Consider the following 17,279-nt stretch of genomic DNA (forward strand, 5'->3'; position numbering starts at 1 on the left):
ACAGATGGCCCCTTCATGCCATCTCACAACTTGTATACCAGGATAACATTCATTACACACTTGGCACATTTGCACAATAGACAATTGATCAATCCTGCAATGAAATTTTTTATGCACCTCAATCATCTCTCTGCGAAAATGAAGGAAAGCACTTACATTTTATTTGTCAAACAAAAATCCATATTGATGATGAAGTGAAACAACTTGCGTAATTGGAGCATTGACTTGAACATTTGTTTCCATAAAATGATGGGAACCCATTCTTCTATATTGGTTTCATTTGTGCTTGTTCTACTTACATAAATTATAAATCGTGATGCTAAAATGAAACATATTAAAAATCACAACTTAATGTTTTGAAGTGAATAGTAAGTTTTTTTTTTTTATCGATAAAACTACTCTAAGAAATTATATTATTTACAAGGAGAAATTACAAACAGTGTAGCACGTTTTCAGTCCAGCTATGGCACTGAGACAATGTAGCCAACTGTGGCTTGCTTTGAGCTCTGAGTGCCAATATCCTCCTCCAGAAAAACCCGAGATTAATCAGAGACATAGCCCACGCAGGGGTTGAGATGCAAAAACAATACCCACGCTGGGGTAGAGACCCAAAACCATACCCACGCAGGGGCAGAAACTCAAAAACCACCACCCACGCAGGGGCGAAGACCCGGAAGACCTTGCCCACGCAGGGGCGACCCTGCACCTTAACAAGATTACGTAATAAACCAGCGCATGCCCGCTCGACCCAAACAAAGAGACATTGACCAAAACAAACATGAGCAACCAACCAGACAGAGACCAAGCGACAGAGACCAAGAGACCAAACAACAAAATCTGACCTGAACGGCAAGCGAGTGATGCAGTTATGCGCCTGGCCCCAGGTCGTCCAGGTCGTCCAGGTCAGCCGGGTCCATCTCCACAATTGGATACCCGAAGCCAAAGGGAAAGTCCAGGTCCTCGTCCGCTGCCGCTTTGGAGGATGACGCCTCCTGCGCCATGTTCTGGAGAGGCTCCTTGCCTTTTGTTTCTTCCCCCTGAACCTTGTTTTGGTCCCTCTGGTTCTCTGAGGGCAATTCATGCTTATCTGCCCCTTCAAGGTCCATCGTTTCATCTCTGACAAAGAGGATGGTAACGTGGGCATTGAAATTGCCCAACTTGAATACTGCAGAGCCAAATGCTGGGCTCTCAGTCTGCCTTGGCGATTTCTCATGCGGATCCTCTGTGTCCAGGAATTGAGAAACTTGCAAATGGGGAATTCCTGCCCGACGAAGACTGCAACAGCAGCAACACTGATGCTGCCTTTCTGCCATTGCTGGGGAGCGAGAAGGTGCCCCACGTCCAGGTCCCCTTCGACATGGCTGCCTCTCTCTGGTTCTCGCCATGGGAGCAGAGAAGCTGTCCACACTACAAACCCAAAACCAAATCTCCAGAAGCGTCCAAGCACAGAGAATGTTCCCACTCTTCCGCAGAACCTGAACTTGCCCAGAATGTCTCTGCCACATTCCCACTTCATTCTTAAATTCCTCCTCCTTCCCTCAGCACCAGAGCGCCATGAATGCTCTACACTCTCCCCTGCAACCAGCATTAATGGTCATTAAGACTTCTTGGGCAGAGGCTTATGTTATTTAAGCTTCCGTCCCCTCCATCACGTGGCTCCCTTCGCGCGGCAAATGGCGTCGGCCTCCCGGCGTGTGGCTCCATGCCCTCCACCTCATCACCCGCATCCGGGGGAAGTGAACAGTAAGTTGAACAGAGAAAACATATACATTTTCTTGCCAATTGCACCCTTTGAGCTAAACAAGTCGAACCAACAAGTTTTCCTTGGTTGTAAATTTATTTCTCCACCATTACTCACTCGTATATTATTCTACAAAAAAAACATAAAATAAAAGATGTATTATGTAATTACAAAATATACATTGAAATGTACAAACCCTATGAAAATAAATCCACCTGAAGCATGTGTCATGTTTGAAGAGTCAAAGTATGCATAGATTCTCTAACAATAACAATATTGTCTATAGATTTGTGTTGAGAAATGCTTATTCCCATATTCACAACACAATGTCACAAATTATGTACCACACCATCAAGAATACTACTATCAACCAAAAAGTTTGATGTTTCTAATTATTGAGTGGAATCATTGTGCTTATTTTGCATTATTACATCTCTTCCATAATGTCTATAGCATGGATGGTTTCCACTTCTATGAAGGATCTCTATGTAAACACAAGGTTCTAAAAGAAGATAAATATCAACAAAGTTTGAAAAACATGAAAAAATAGGAGATGCACAACATCGAGGGAAATAAAGATTTCAACAAAATGTTCTTTTCGAAAAACACACCACTTTTCATAGTTGCAGTTAAAGAGTTCATCATTCTCATGATATATTGAAGTTTGGCTATTAAATGGCTGAGTTTCAACTTGAGAAATGGATAAATAATGTATTCATTCTAACTCTATTTTTGGACAATATTCATTGGAACATTGCTCTGCACAAAAAACATACAACAATTAATATATTCCATTGAGATGTGTAAATGCTATGAAAAGAAAAAATACTTGAAGCACATGTTTTGTTCCAAGAGACTGAGTGCCCACAAATAGTAGAGGGCTGACTATATTCACTATATAGTTGTTGCAAGGAATGCTCCACCCCACATTGTTAGCGGAATGTTCCAAATTCTTAACCATTTTAGCAAGAATATTACTACCACCAAATAAACCAGATGTTGCAAATTGTTCATTGACATCATTATGCCCATCTTCCAATATTCCATTCCTTGGACTGTTTATAGAGGACCCTTACTTCTCACTTATATGAAAATTCCCTTTGTAAACTCAATGTTCCCAAAGAAGGCTAGTGTTAGAAAAAAACTGGTACAATGGAAAATTTGAACATCGTCAACTTGCATGAAAGAAAACATTTGAAGCAAGTGCTATTCCCATGATACTACTCATGTTCCCATACTTATGATTAATGACTTCACCATGTTGATGATTTATTGAAGTTCTTTTATTTTGTTGATACGTGACTCTTCTATGTGAATTTATCACATCCTTATTTTATTGATACAATTTTTGATGATAGTCATTCTCTCTTTCACGTGAACCATGAGATCGAGGTATTTTCAAAGTATTCTTGCTTTTTCCTTCACTTAACATTTCTACAACAAAATTTTATTATTTTATAATTCCAATTTTCAATCTGACATCTCATCTTACATCTTGAACAAGTTCAAATCTTACTGTTCACTAACTATATACATCAAATAAATTTCGATACCAAATAACTTTAAGTACTAACAATAAACCTTTCAAATAACACAGATATACATAAATAAACAATATTTCAAATATTGCAATACATAAAGAACCATCAATTGCTAATCTCATATAAGCAATAACAAAAGACTCTATACAATCAACATATAGATAACAAAAGTTGATACATAAGTGCATTGTTCGATATGAAAAATAGCATATCAACACAAGTAATACCAGTAAACAATCTAAATTCGTGTTACAATGATCTTTAAAATATGTTTGGAAAGACTAAATAAACATGACATATGCAACAATGTAAAGAAAAAAATTCTTGAATCCTCCAAGGCTAAATTATGATATCCACAAGTAGTATTGGTATATCATCAATAGAAACTATATTTTGAAAAAGTGAAAAAGCACTTCTATTTTCAATAACATCATTGAAACCTTCCATTGATTGCACATGGAACCCAGATCTTTCTAAGAGGGAGAAACCATTGACAATTTTTTGTTTTGGATAATCCAGTATGTAAATCATATAAGTTTAATTGCATTTCCAAGCAACCCAACATAGGCACTTTTCATTTAATTACATGAAAATCTAGGTAGTCTGGGAATTTACTATTTATATCCATATTTGAGATAGTATCAAGCAATCTCCATCTGAAACCCTAGTCATCTTCAAATTATTTTAAGCTTCGTCTATTCAAAGCTAGCCAAAACCAAAATTTTGTATCTCTTCAAGCAACCAAACAAACATAGAACCATTGATTACAAAACAAAGTAGTTGGTTCCCATACAATCCTAATGACATACATCATATGTCAGCGATAGGAACAAATGAAAAACCTGCTCGTTTCTTATAAGATCCAACTAATAGATAGTGTAGCCATAAGAAGGGTAATCATCATAATCCTTGTCTAAATAAAGCTAGAAAAAGAATTCCTTCATCTCCGTTGGTGGAATTACACCATCAAAACGAGGTTTTATCCTTCTTCAAACCATGTCTGCACTGGTGCAGATAAAAAAATGTGCTTCCATATTTTTGCACACATTTTTAGCATAACCCAACCATATTTCTGTTGACTAAATTTATCCAACAAAGAGAATAATCCCCACTCTTTAACCCTAAGAACTCCAAGATTTCTAAAGGTATTTATGAAAGGGTTTACTATGAAATAATTCTTAGAATTCAAATAACTTCCTAGCACACTGAACACAATCGTCAACCCAACTGTACAATGAATTTTGTATCGAGAATGAACAAAAGGAAAAATCAAAGGAGATATGTGTCCTTTATCATTAAGGTAAGATCCAACAAAGCAGTTATGCTCAATATCAATTGGAAAGGAAATAAATCTAAATTCTTTGATAGTACATCAATTACAAGCAACAAGAAAAAATGGGTTTTCCAATAGAACACCCCATTCCTTACAAACCGACCGAAACTTTATCAACACCGATAAAGGAATCCAATGATATATAAGCTCTACAATATCAAATGGAAGAAACTTGCAAATACTTGGATCCATGACAAAATCAACAACTTTCCTGAAAGAAAAGTAAATAGTGTATGTTACATTGCAAAGAATAAAATCTTTAAAAATACTTATCTTATTAAAGGTGCAAGTTATGATATTAAACATGCTAAAACTATTCTTCGTGAATGCTTCAAAAAAATAAAATTATTTCTTAAAAATTAACATTGTAAAATTAATATTATTTAAAAAAAAAAAAGAATCAACTAACATTATTTGAAAAATAAGATTATCAAGAAAAAAACAAATTTTCGAAAATAGCATTGTTATCGCAAATGTCAATTGTTAAATGACAAATGTCAGATGCTAAATTGTAAGTTCAATCGAATTTGTATCAATCCTACACTGAAAGTTTTTATGCACCTAATTTGTCTCTCTACTAAACTGATTGTGAGCACTTACATTTTCTCTGCCAAACAATAATCCAGATTGGCGATGATGTGAAACAACTTGCCCAATTAGAGGATTGACTTGGATATTTGTTTCCATAGAATGATGGGAATCCATTCTTCTATATTGGTTGGAGTTGGGCTCGTTCTGCTTACATAAATTATAAATCATAACACTAAAATGTCACATATTAAAATGGAAAGTTAAATTTCTAAAGTGAATAGTAAGTTGAACAAAGAAAACATATACATTTTCTTGCCAATTTCACCCTTCAAGTTGAACTTTTCTAACCCATAAAGGTTTCCTTGGCTGTGAATTTATTTCTCCACCATTACTCACTCAAATATTGTTCTGAAAAAAAAAAAAATAATAATAAAAGAAAATAATAATAATAATAATAATAATAATAATAATAATAATAATAATAATAAATAAAATAATAAATAAATAAATAAATAAATAAAATAAAAATAAAAATAATTAAAAAAAATAAAAAATCAAAGATACATTAACTAATTACAAAATATATATTAAATGTACAATTCCTACGAAAATAAATCCACTTTAAGCACATGCCTTGTCCGAAGAGTTAGAGTATGCATAGACTCTCTAGCAATAACAATATTCTCTACAGAGTTGCGTTGAGAAATGCTTGTTCTCACATTTGTAATAGAATGTCGCAAATTATCAACCATCCCAGCAAGCATACTACTATCAACAAAAAAAATTGATGATGTTAATTGTTGAATGGCATCGTTGTGCTTATTTTGTATTATTACATCTCTTCCATTATTTCTACAACACTGATGGTTTCCACTTCTATGAAGGCTCTCTATGTAAACACAAGGTTTTGAAAGAAGATCAATATGAAAAATATTTGTAAAACATGAAAAATTAGAAGATGCACAACATCAAGGGAAACAAACATTTTAGCAAAATGTTATTTCTGCAAAACACCCAACTTTTCATAGTTGCAGTTAAAGAGTTCATCGTTCTCACGATTTATTGAAGTTTGGTCTTTAAATGGTCAAGGTTCAACACGAGAAATAGATAAAGACGATATTCATTATGAATCTATTTCTAGACCAATATTCATTGGAACGTTGTTCTACACAAAAAGCATACAACAATTAATATATTCCATTGAGATGTGTAAATCCTATGAAAAGAAAAAATACTTGAAGCACTTGTTGTGTTCCAAGAGATTCAGTGTGCACATTTCCAAGAAGGTTGATGATATTCACTATATATTTGTTGCAAGGAACGCCCCACCCCACATTTCTAGAAAAATGTTCCAAATTCTCAACCTTTTCAGCAAGCATATTACTATCACCAAGTAAACCAAATGTTGCAAATTGTTCATTGGCATCATTATGCCCATCTTCCAATATTTACTTTGTTGTGGTTTTTAGAGAGGACCCTTGGTTCGTGCTTGTATGAACACTCTCTTTGTAAACACAATGTTCCCAAATAAGACTAGTGTTAGAAAAATTTGGTACAATGGAAAAATTTAAACATCTTCAACATGCATGAAAACAAACATTTGAAGCAAAATTTATTTCATGATACTACTCATGTTCCCATACATATGATTAATGACTTCATCATGTTCATAATTGATTGAAGTTCTTTTATTTTATTGATACATGGTTTTTCTACATGCATTTATCACATCCTTAATCTGTTGATACCATTGTCAATTATATTCATTTGTTCTTTCACATGAACCAAGAGACCGGGGTATTTTCAAAGTACGCTCGCTTATTCCTTCACTTAAAATTTCTACAACAAACTTTTATTCTTTTGTAATTCCGATTTTCAGTCGTATATCTCATCTTACGTTTTGAACAAGTTCAAATCTTAATGCTCACTAACTTTATACATCAACTAGATTTTAATACTAAATAAGTTTAAATATGAACAACGATCCTTTCCAATCATAAAGATATACATAAATAAACAATATTTCAAATATTGCAATACATAAAGAACCAATCAATTGCATGATCTCATAAAAGCAATAACAAAAGACTCTATACAATCCATAAATAGATAACAAAAGTTGACACATAAGTGCACTGTTCAATTTGAAAAATAGCATATCAACACAAGTAATCTTAGTATTTACAGTCCAAATTCATATTACGGTGATCTTCGAAATATGTCAGGAAAAATTAAACAAACATGACATATGCAACAATGTCTAGAAAAAACAACTTGAATCCTCAAAGGCTAAATTATGACATCCACATGTAGTAGTGGTATATCAACAACAGAAACTATATTTGGAAAAAGTGAGAAAACATTTCCATTTTCAATAACATCGTTCAAACCTTCAACTGATTGCACATGGAACCCAAATCTTTCTAAGAGGGAGACACCATCGATAATTGTTTTTGTGCATAATCTACTATGTAAATCATATAGCTTTAATTTCAACTCCATATAATCCAAGATAAGTGCTTTTCCTTCAACTCATGAAAAGGTAGGTAGCTTGAGAATTTATTATGTGTATCAATTGAAATAGTATCAAGCAATCTCCATTTGAACCCCTAGTCATCTTCAAAATATTCTAAGTTTCGTCCATTCGAATCTTGGCCAAATTAGACATTGTCTATCTCTTGAAATGACCAAACAAACGTAGAACCTTTGATGAAAAAATAAAGCAGTTGGTTCCCATACAATCCTAATGACATACATTGTATCTCAACAATTGTAACAAATACAAAAACCCACTTGTTTCTTATAAGCTCCTAACAATAGATAGTGTAAACATAGGAAGGGAAATCATTATAATATTTGTCTAAATAAAGCCATAATTTTTTTTCTTTATGAAAGGTAACTTCCTTTGGGGGTGTTACACCATCAAAAGGAGGTTCCATCCTTCTTCAAACCATGTCTACATTGGTATAGATAAAAAAATGTGATTCCATATTTTTGCACACATTTTCAATATAACCCAATCATAGTTCCATGGCCTAAATTTTTGCAGCAAAGAGAAGAATCTCCACTCTCCAACACTAATACCTCTAATATTTCTAAAGGTCTTTGTGAAAGGGTTTACTATGAGATAATTCTTAGAATGCGAATAACTTCTTGGTGCACTGAACACAATCATTGATCCAAGTGTACATTGAATTTTGTATCTAGAATGAAGAAAAGTAAAAATCAATGGAGATATTTGTCCTTTATCATTAAGGTGAGATACAACAAAGTAATTATGCTTGATATCAACTGGAAAATAAATAAATCCAAATTCTTTGTTGGCACATCGATTGCAAGTAGCAAGAAAAAATAGGTTTTCCAATAGAACACTCCATTCTTTACAAACCAACCGAAATTTTATCATCACTAACAAAGGAAGCCAATGAAATATAATATCTACAATCTCAAATGACAGAGACTTCCAAATACTTGGATCCATGACAAAATCAACAACTTTCCAGAAAGAAAAGTAAATATTGTATGTTACATTGCAAAGGATAAAATATTTAAAAATACTTATCTTATTAAACATGCAAATTATGATATTAAACATGTTACAAATATGATTCCTGAACACTTAAAAAAAATTATTTAAAACAAATAACATTGCAAAGTTAATATTATTTAAAAAAATTGCACTATTGAGAAAAAAGAAAAGAAAAAACCTATTTTTTATAAATAACATTATTTCAACTAACATTTCTTGAAAAATAAGATTACAAGGAAAAAAAAGTAATTTTTCAAAAATAACATTTTTATCATAAATGTCAAATGTTAAATGACAAACGTCAGATGTTAAATTGCAAGTTCAATCGAATTGTCGTTATTGTTTTTCTTACTTCTTGTGATTCTTGAATTCACATTAATTTTTTATTCTCTTTAGTTCATCATGGGCTTACATCTGGTGATCTCCTAAATCCTCGCCTTGCTTTCCGCCTGCTTATCACTAGGTTAAGATAATTAGACTCATTCATTGTCAACTCTTTTGCTCGCGGAGCTGAGCTGCGTTTCTGACCTATGGTAGGGTTTTATTCTTCCCCTCTACTCCACAACTATATTAACAACGACGTTACTTGAATCATGTTCATGGCTCTAGTCTATGTATGGCAATAACAAAGGTAAGGAAAACCTCTACTAACTCTAAATTTCATTCCTTTCTTACATTTCTTTTAGATTCACTACACTTGGAACTAAATTACAATTGTCTTGCAGAATTATTGACTCATTCATTGTAAACTCTTTTTCTCACGGAGCAAACTTGGCTTTCCGACTTGCGGCAGGGTTTGGTTCTTCCCCTCTGCTCCACAACTAAATTAACAACGTCTTTTAGTATTCTTATCATTGCCCTCACCGCTAAGAAGAAAACGTTTCCATCATGTCAACTATATCACCTCAAGGCCATAGTAATGTCTTCCAAAAACATTACAAGTAGAAACTATGGATGCTTCTTCAAGCCTAAACAAATTTTCTTAAGTTATAGAGGTTATAATTGGGTGTCAAGGTTAAAATTTCTTTTACATTATTCGAAAGGGTTTTCATTATGTCGCAATCCTATAGTTTTTTTTCTTCTTTACACATTCATTAGGGTGAAAGGCTCTCAACGAAGCTCCATTCCCAACCTTCACAACCATTTTGTTGCTTTCCTAAAAAAAACATTTTTTACACCCGACCTTAAGAATCTTGGCTTTGTTGACACCCGAACTTCCGACTCCCAACATTCATCTTACCTCGACTAAATCATAGGTTGGAGTTAAGGCCACCCATGCAACAAATTTATATGTAATATCATCCTGACTTCTGACTACCCAACTGTCTTTAGCTCCAACTACAAATAAAATATTATTTCTATCAATTTTCGTGGGAAGCATCATTTTCTATTACTCTTCTTTTGTTTTTTTATTCAAAATAAGTAGAAAAATGAAATGGATTATATTTCAATTAAACGTACCCCGACCTCTGACCATCTGACCTCACCTCCGTTTTCGAACAAAAATAGTTCAAACATCTGCTCACATTTATGAAAAAATAATATTTATCATACAAATATATTATTACTGGTCCCAAGGGTCTTCTTCATGCCCTCTTTACATTTCTCCTCTGAAAATTCTTTGTGATTACAAACAAAGAACTTCAATTTCACACTAACACTCGTAATACAAGGCAAACATGTAATTTGTTAAAGAATTGGGTTATTGAATTCCTTTCTCATTTAACCAAGCTCATTTGTTTTTAATTGTTTTTTTAGGACATAAGATGGGAAACAAAGCTAAATCTACCACATGAAAGCAGGCTGCTCGACAAATTAAGGAATGACTAAAGAAATTAGAAAATATGCAACCAAAATATTATTTCAATTGAGAAGGAAACAAAGAATTCATTGTTGAAAGTTTATTGTTACAAAAGAATTCACAAAAAATTCAATATCAAAACATATAAAAACATTCAGGTCTTCGTTCTCTCACTTAGTACGACACAGACTGCACCGAGCCAATGCACTGAAATGAAAGAAACAACAATCGACACTGCCCTGATCCAACTCGCTGAAATGAAAGTAACAATAGCTGACTCTGCCCTGATCCAACTCGCTGAAATGAAAGTAACAATAGCTGACACTGCCCTGAGCTGACACAATCAACAGAACCCAACAATTGAGAAAGATGGCAGCAAAACATACCCGGACTAAGCCCAGTAAAACCATAAACGTCTTGTTTTCAAGACTAGCATGCTTAAACAGATTTAATACCCTGCTACAACCACATCTCGGGCAGCAAGAACAACCGTGCACCCTTAATCGTTTCCATTGCCTTTCCCATTACCTCAACTGCCACGTTACAGTTGTCAAGAAGTATTAACCAACCTCCACCGCCATGTCACCACGCCTCTTTGCACTCCCTCTCATCGCAACAGTAGATTGAGTTATTAGACGAAAAATATGTAGAAAACAATCAATACTAACCTTTGATTAAAAAAAACGCAAATTCTTATCTACTCGAAATTGAAATATATACACTTATCCATAACTAAAAAATTAAATTTTTACCCTAATTTATAATAAATATTAATAATTATAAGTAAAACTTACTTATGAAGTGAAAACCTAATTATTTCAATGTAAAAAAATATCCGATGTAAAAAATTTCATGTTTATATCCATATACTTGTAACATCATAACAACAAATAACCAACTAACCAGAACCAACACAAACCCTAAATTCACCTTCTCATAGAATCAACCCTCAATGTACACGTTGACATTGAACCTTGATCCGTATTGTGCCTGCCTCTCCTGATCTTATTCGCACGAATGTGGCATCACTGCTATATTTTCCAAGTTCATAGCACGAACTCATATTTAGTTTCTAGTCAAATTTGGTGCGTAGATTCATGCACTCTACTTTTATGTCATTACTTTAGACTTCGATTTTTTCTACTTAAAGACATCAAAGTCATAATAAGTCATAATAACATGTTGCCTTTTGTGTCTTCCAAGGGGACTCCATTTTATTATAATATGGATTTATTTTTGGTGGGAGATGTTTGGATTTCTATGGTTTAAAAATTATTATATAAATAAAGAGTGGGGTAAACTGTCTCATAATTTAGTTGTATATCAATAAAAATAATAATTATTATTTGTTAATATAAATAATTATTATTAGTAGTTATTTTTATTAATATGAGATGAATTAATACTATTATTTTAAAAAAATAGGTTAGATAAGATAATTTAGTGATGGTTAAGATTATTTCAAATAAACCATATAATTTTCAATAATATTTAAATTTTAATTATATACACAAAGCTTATTTATAATAATATACTATTTAAATTTATATTTAAATATTTAAAAAATATATAATTTTTTCTTCTCCTTATTTATGCATCGCAATTTCTAATATTTACTTTAGTTTTCTCTTTATTACCATTAAATTTGTTAATTCATCTTCCAAAGCCAACTCAAGTTTAAATTAACGCAATAAAATTCTATAATAAATAATATGCATGGTTATCTGAACCTTCATGATTGCTAATAATTTTTTTGCAATATGTTACATATATACTGTATACCCACTACATGTAGTCCAAAATATTTTTTTCCTCAACTTCCGAAAAGATGGTTAATACTAGTTGAAGTTTGTCCTAAAGTTGGAGATCAATATTCAATTTAAATTTGGTAATATCTTCATCTTAACAATCAAAAGGTTATTGTATATTGTAAGTGCAACTAATAAAATTGAATTTAATTGTTTTGGTAGTATATCAATCATGGTTTTATTGCTTTAGTTGTTTTGATAGTATATCAATCATAGTTTTATGGCTTTAGTTGTTTTGATAGTATATGAATTATGATTTTTAGTCATTTATCGTCTTTTTTTTATTATATAAAAAAATTTATTATTCATTTTTCTATTAGTATATGAGGTCATGGTTGCAAGGTTCTGATCTTTTCCATTACAAATATGATATTTTACAAATTTAGTTTTATATTAAATAAAATATTTAATATTTTGTTTTATTTATTTATTTTAGAAACTATTCTTATTTTATTAATATAATGTTTCCATTATTAAGAGATTTAAATATTATAATGAGTGTTTACAAATCTTAATAAATTTATATTTTTACTTTATAAAACAATTAATAAAAATTAAATATTTTATTTTTGTAATTATTGTGTATATTTTATTAATTTTTTCCCTTTTAATTATCTAATTGGCTAAAATTTAAACTAATATTTTATCAATTTTTTTCTTTTTAATTATCTAATTAACTAAAATTTAAACTAAATATTTAAAAAAAAAATACCTAATAATATACTATTTATTATCAATTTAAAATCTTATAAACCATCTAGTTAATTAATTCAGTAACATTAACATTCTATTAATTATCTTATTTACAATTATGTTTATTAATAAACTCTTAAAAACTTTTGCTTGTTACATAAAATACTATTTTATATAACATATCCCCAAATTTGACTTTGCATTATGTATTTAGAGTGTTTGGAGAAAAACTACATCGTGCTCAATCCCTGCGAAATGAATGATGTGCTATTATGATAATAAAAGTCAAAATGAAGTAATGACATATCATGCCTTATAGATGAATTATATGATTATTTTAACTAAATATTCATGTAATACGAGAATGGGAATGTTTCACTAAATTCTTTCTCATGAGATTTTTTCAGTTTATAATGATGACACGTTTTGTCCTTATATTTTAAAAAGTGGAGGACGTAATGCAAAGTTATTCATATAGTTTCATTATTTAATAACCAACTTTCCCTAATTTTCTTGCCTACCTTATTTATTTGCTGAAAATGTGCCTACCTGGATAACAACAACTCATATTTATTTCCTGATCAAAGTTTATAAATACACTCCCTTCTGATATTATACTTGCCCTTCTGATATTATTTCTTATTTTTTCCCTTTCCCAACCCAAAGCCAAGTACAATGTTTTTTCAATATGAAGAAAGACATCAAAGTCATAGTACCATGATTTCTTTTGTGTATTTTTAGGTGGGATTTATGGTAATATGGTTGCTTTTCATTTGAAATGTTATGAGTTATATATATATTTTTAACTATAATTATATATTAGAGTTTTGATGGTTAGTTTAATTAATCGAATTTGTTGTTAAAGTATTTTATTAATGGGAAGTTATAAGATCAATTCTTATTGAGGCTTTTCTAATAAGCCTACAAGATATAATATTTTTGGGTGGATCTTCATAAATCTATATCTTTTAATAAAAAATTAGAAATGTATGGAATACTTATTGTTTTTCTAAATTTATATCTTTTAATAAAAAATGGAAATGTATGAAATACTTATCCATTCAGATTGCTCCCACTATAACCTGTAGGTGAAGCACAATGCACCAACACATGGCTATACATAAGCAACTAGGAAATTGAACATAAAACCTTGTACACATATTTACTTTATATTTTCACAAACTTGTCAAATAAACTATCACTGAAACTAATTTAAATATCAACTTTAAATTAAATTTTAATATTCAATTATTACATAAAAAGATATTTTTACCATCAAAATTACTTTTTACAATCGTAACATTTTAGTATATTATGTTTATAAATTTTAATATATTATATTTATAAATAACTATAAAATATCAACCAAACATAAATAAATCTTTTTGAACTTATGTAATTTCAATTATATAATATATCATTGTTAAAAAAAATCGAAATATTGAAAACATATAAATTACGCAATGAGACTTGGCTAAAAGTAAAAGTATCTATAATATAGATATAGATATATATGGTAGGTTTTACAATCTTGATGGCAATATGCCAATCATTGTTCATGTCTACCAATAAATTTATTAAACATAAATGTGTACAATGCGAAAGTTTAAAACCTTTTCATTGAAGGTTGGAATGGTTTTTAATTTGATTGTCTTGAACCGTAACCAAATGATTATTAAATCAAAACGCACTTTACATATTTCAATATGAGGAAGTGTGTAATTCTATTCTTGTTCGTTGTAAAACAGATACATAATTTTTTAAAATTATAAAATATCAAATAAAAAACTATACAATTTTAAATTAGTTAAATAAATTTATTCATGTTTTATATGTATTTTAACTAGTTATGTTGTAAGGCGTTTTTCTTAAACTAATTCGCACAGCTGCTTTCATGTCTTATTTTGCATCGTGGATTTATGTGTTAGACAATTGAAAGAATTTTTATCATTGATAAAAAACCCAAATAAGTTAATGAATAATGGAAAAAAAGCGGTTTAGAATGATCAAGTGTTTGTCTCTGTCTAACGGTAAGACACTTGCATGGTCTTTTTCACTATAATGGTATAAGATTGCATATTTGTATGGTAAAGGCTCTCCTTACTGAATTATCAACTGCCAAAATTGTTAACTGCCTGAACTATGAATGGATTCATTTGTTTCCACTACCTTCCTTCCACCTAAACTATGAGGTCAATGATCATGCCTGTCAAGGTGGAGGCGCCAGTGAATCAAACAATCTCCATGCTCATCGTCGACGGGGAAAAGAGTGGTACGAGAATACAGAGTGGTGGGTAAAGCAGGTCGATGGGAAGGGGGGGTTGTTGCCCAATTTGTGGAGCTTGCTCGTCTCTTACAATAATGACAATTTCAATCGTTTTTCAAGGCTTGCAATCATTGAAACGTTGTGCAAATTTTTCATTCATGCAAAGCCGAAAATATTGTCCATAAATGTCTTTTATTGAATTTTCTTATTTTAAAAGCAACCTACTAGATAAAGCACTCGACTTGCACATCCATGACCTAAATGAAAGGTAATTTTCAAGAATGTAAGCAATATTGATATTCTTCTAGTATAGTTAGCCAATTTCTTAAATTTTCATTCTAAAATACAAATTCACAATCTTGAAAATTATTCCTAGAACTATTGACCATGTTTTCCTAAACATTATTGATCGATTTCTTGTTGACTGGTGAATGACACCCTTTGCAAGAGCATGTATTTGGTTGCTTGAAATATGATGTTGAGTTTCAAACTACAGGAAAAACTTATCACATCGATAAACATATAGTTGTCTACAACATGCATTTTTTAAACATGTCAACTTACTAGAAATCATCGGTTTCCTGAGGAGTGATGTCTCCACTAACTCGATTTGCTTCACTAACTCCAGCAGCCAAGGCAAGAATATCTAGTGTTATTTACCAACTCCCACTCTTACGGCCCCAACTTAAATGCCTCGGATGTATTCCACCTCTTCCCTCTGCACTTTCCACAGGAAGTGTACAACTTGAATGAGCAAAAGAGTCCTCATAACCATCTTTGTTTTCTAATCCACCATTGCTTTCATGTGCTTCAAAATGTGCCAATGCTTCAACACCAACAATTCGCCATGAAGGCTTATTACCCACTTTAAGGTCAATTCCTCCTTTTCCCATGTTCGAACTGAGAAAGTTCCCCCCTGAAGGAGGAGCAGAAGTATCTTGCAGTGTAGAATAATTTTGTAAATTGGCTCAAAAATTATTCTTCGATGGTGGAATTTTTGTAAAACATATTTCTTTGAAATTTTGTATTACTCCTTTGTTGTAAGGATTTTCTCTTCTATCATACCGATATCTGAAATTCTCATATGTAGTCTGATTTGTACTGATCAGATAGAGATGAAATAGCATAAGTCCACCAACAAACCAAACTGAAAAGAATGTGTACAGTATGAGCACAATTGATGCATGTGTTTTTGGCATAGCTTTCCAGACTGTAACATCATCTGCTACCATAATTTTCTTGGTATATACCCACCAAAAGGAGAATACATAAACACACAACAACGTTGTTGAAAAAACAAACATAAAGAAGATTCACAAACACATCTTTTGTACGAGGTAATCGTGGATGTGGAGTCTACCCACCTATTGACTCTGGTGTCAAACTGGAAACATCATAACCTTCTTCAAGCTTAGGAGGGTGTGAATTTCGAGGGAGTATTCCAGGATCTCTTCTGGATGTGAGAAGAAGAAGAACCAAAACATATATTGTGAAGACCACTACAATGACCATTATGGATACTCCTACATGATGTGAAAACTTGTCCAAAAGTTTTATTGCAACAAATACACAGAATATTGTTGCTGGAACGAGGATGAGAACGAACGTCAAAACCAGTGACCTCACATCTGGCCCAAATATAAACCTCCCAGTAAAGAAAAATTTATTGCTTCCTTTCCAAGCTTGATATACTCTCTTCTCGCTGTCAGTTTGGTCCATATTAGACCCCCCATGTCTAGAATCTGAGGAGGTGGATTTGCATACATCTCTTCTGAAAGCCTTCTCTTTCACCCCCACATTAATTTCTTTCCCAAAGAGATCTGCAAGAAATGCTGGTTATATGGGGTCAAACCCCAAATCATTGGCCGCCTGAAGACTCGAACCAACGACCTCCCGTTAAAAATAGTCTGAAGATTGAAAATCAATATGGGTGGCCACCTGAAAATTAGAACTGACGACCTCCTTTAAAAGCAACCCTCCATAAATAAACGTTTTTAAAAAACTCATTTTACTGACTGTTCTGAAAATGAAAATAT

General features: G+C 31.9%; 1 pseudogene; it reads right to left on the minus strand.

Moving 5' to 3' along the window:
- Positions 1-9,726: 9,726 nt before the first annotated feature.
- Positions 9,727-16,968, minus strand: LOC149243353 (putative protein S-acyltransferase 7 pseudogene; annotated as a pseudogene).
- Between the last annotated feature and the right edge of the window lie 311 nt (positions 16,969-17,279).

This window comes from Pinus tabuliformis, chromosome 8 (genome assembly GCF_031772625.1).
Source record: "Pinus tabuliformis cultivar Carrire ecotype Pingquan chromosome 8, CPIR1, whole genome shotgun sequence".
Lineage (NCBI taxonomy): Eukaryota > Viridiplantae > Streptophyta > Pinopsida > Pinales > Pinaceae > Pinus > Pinus tabuliformis.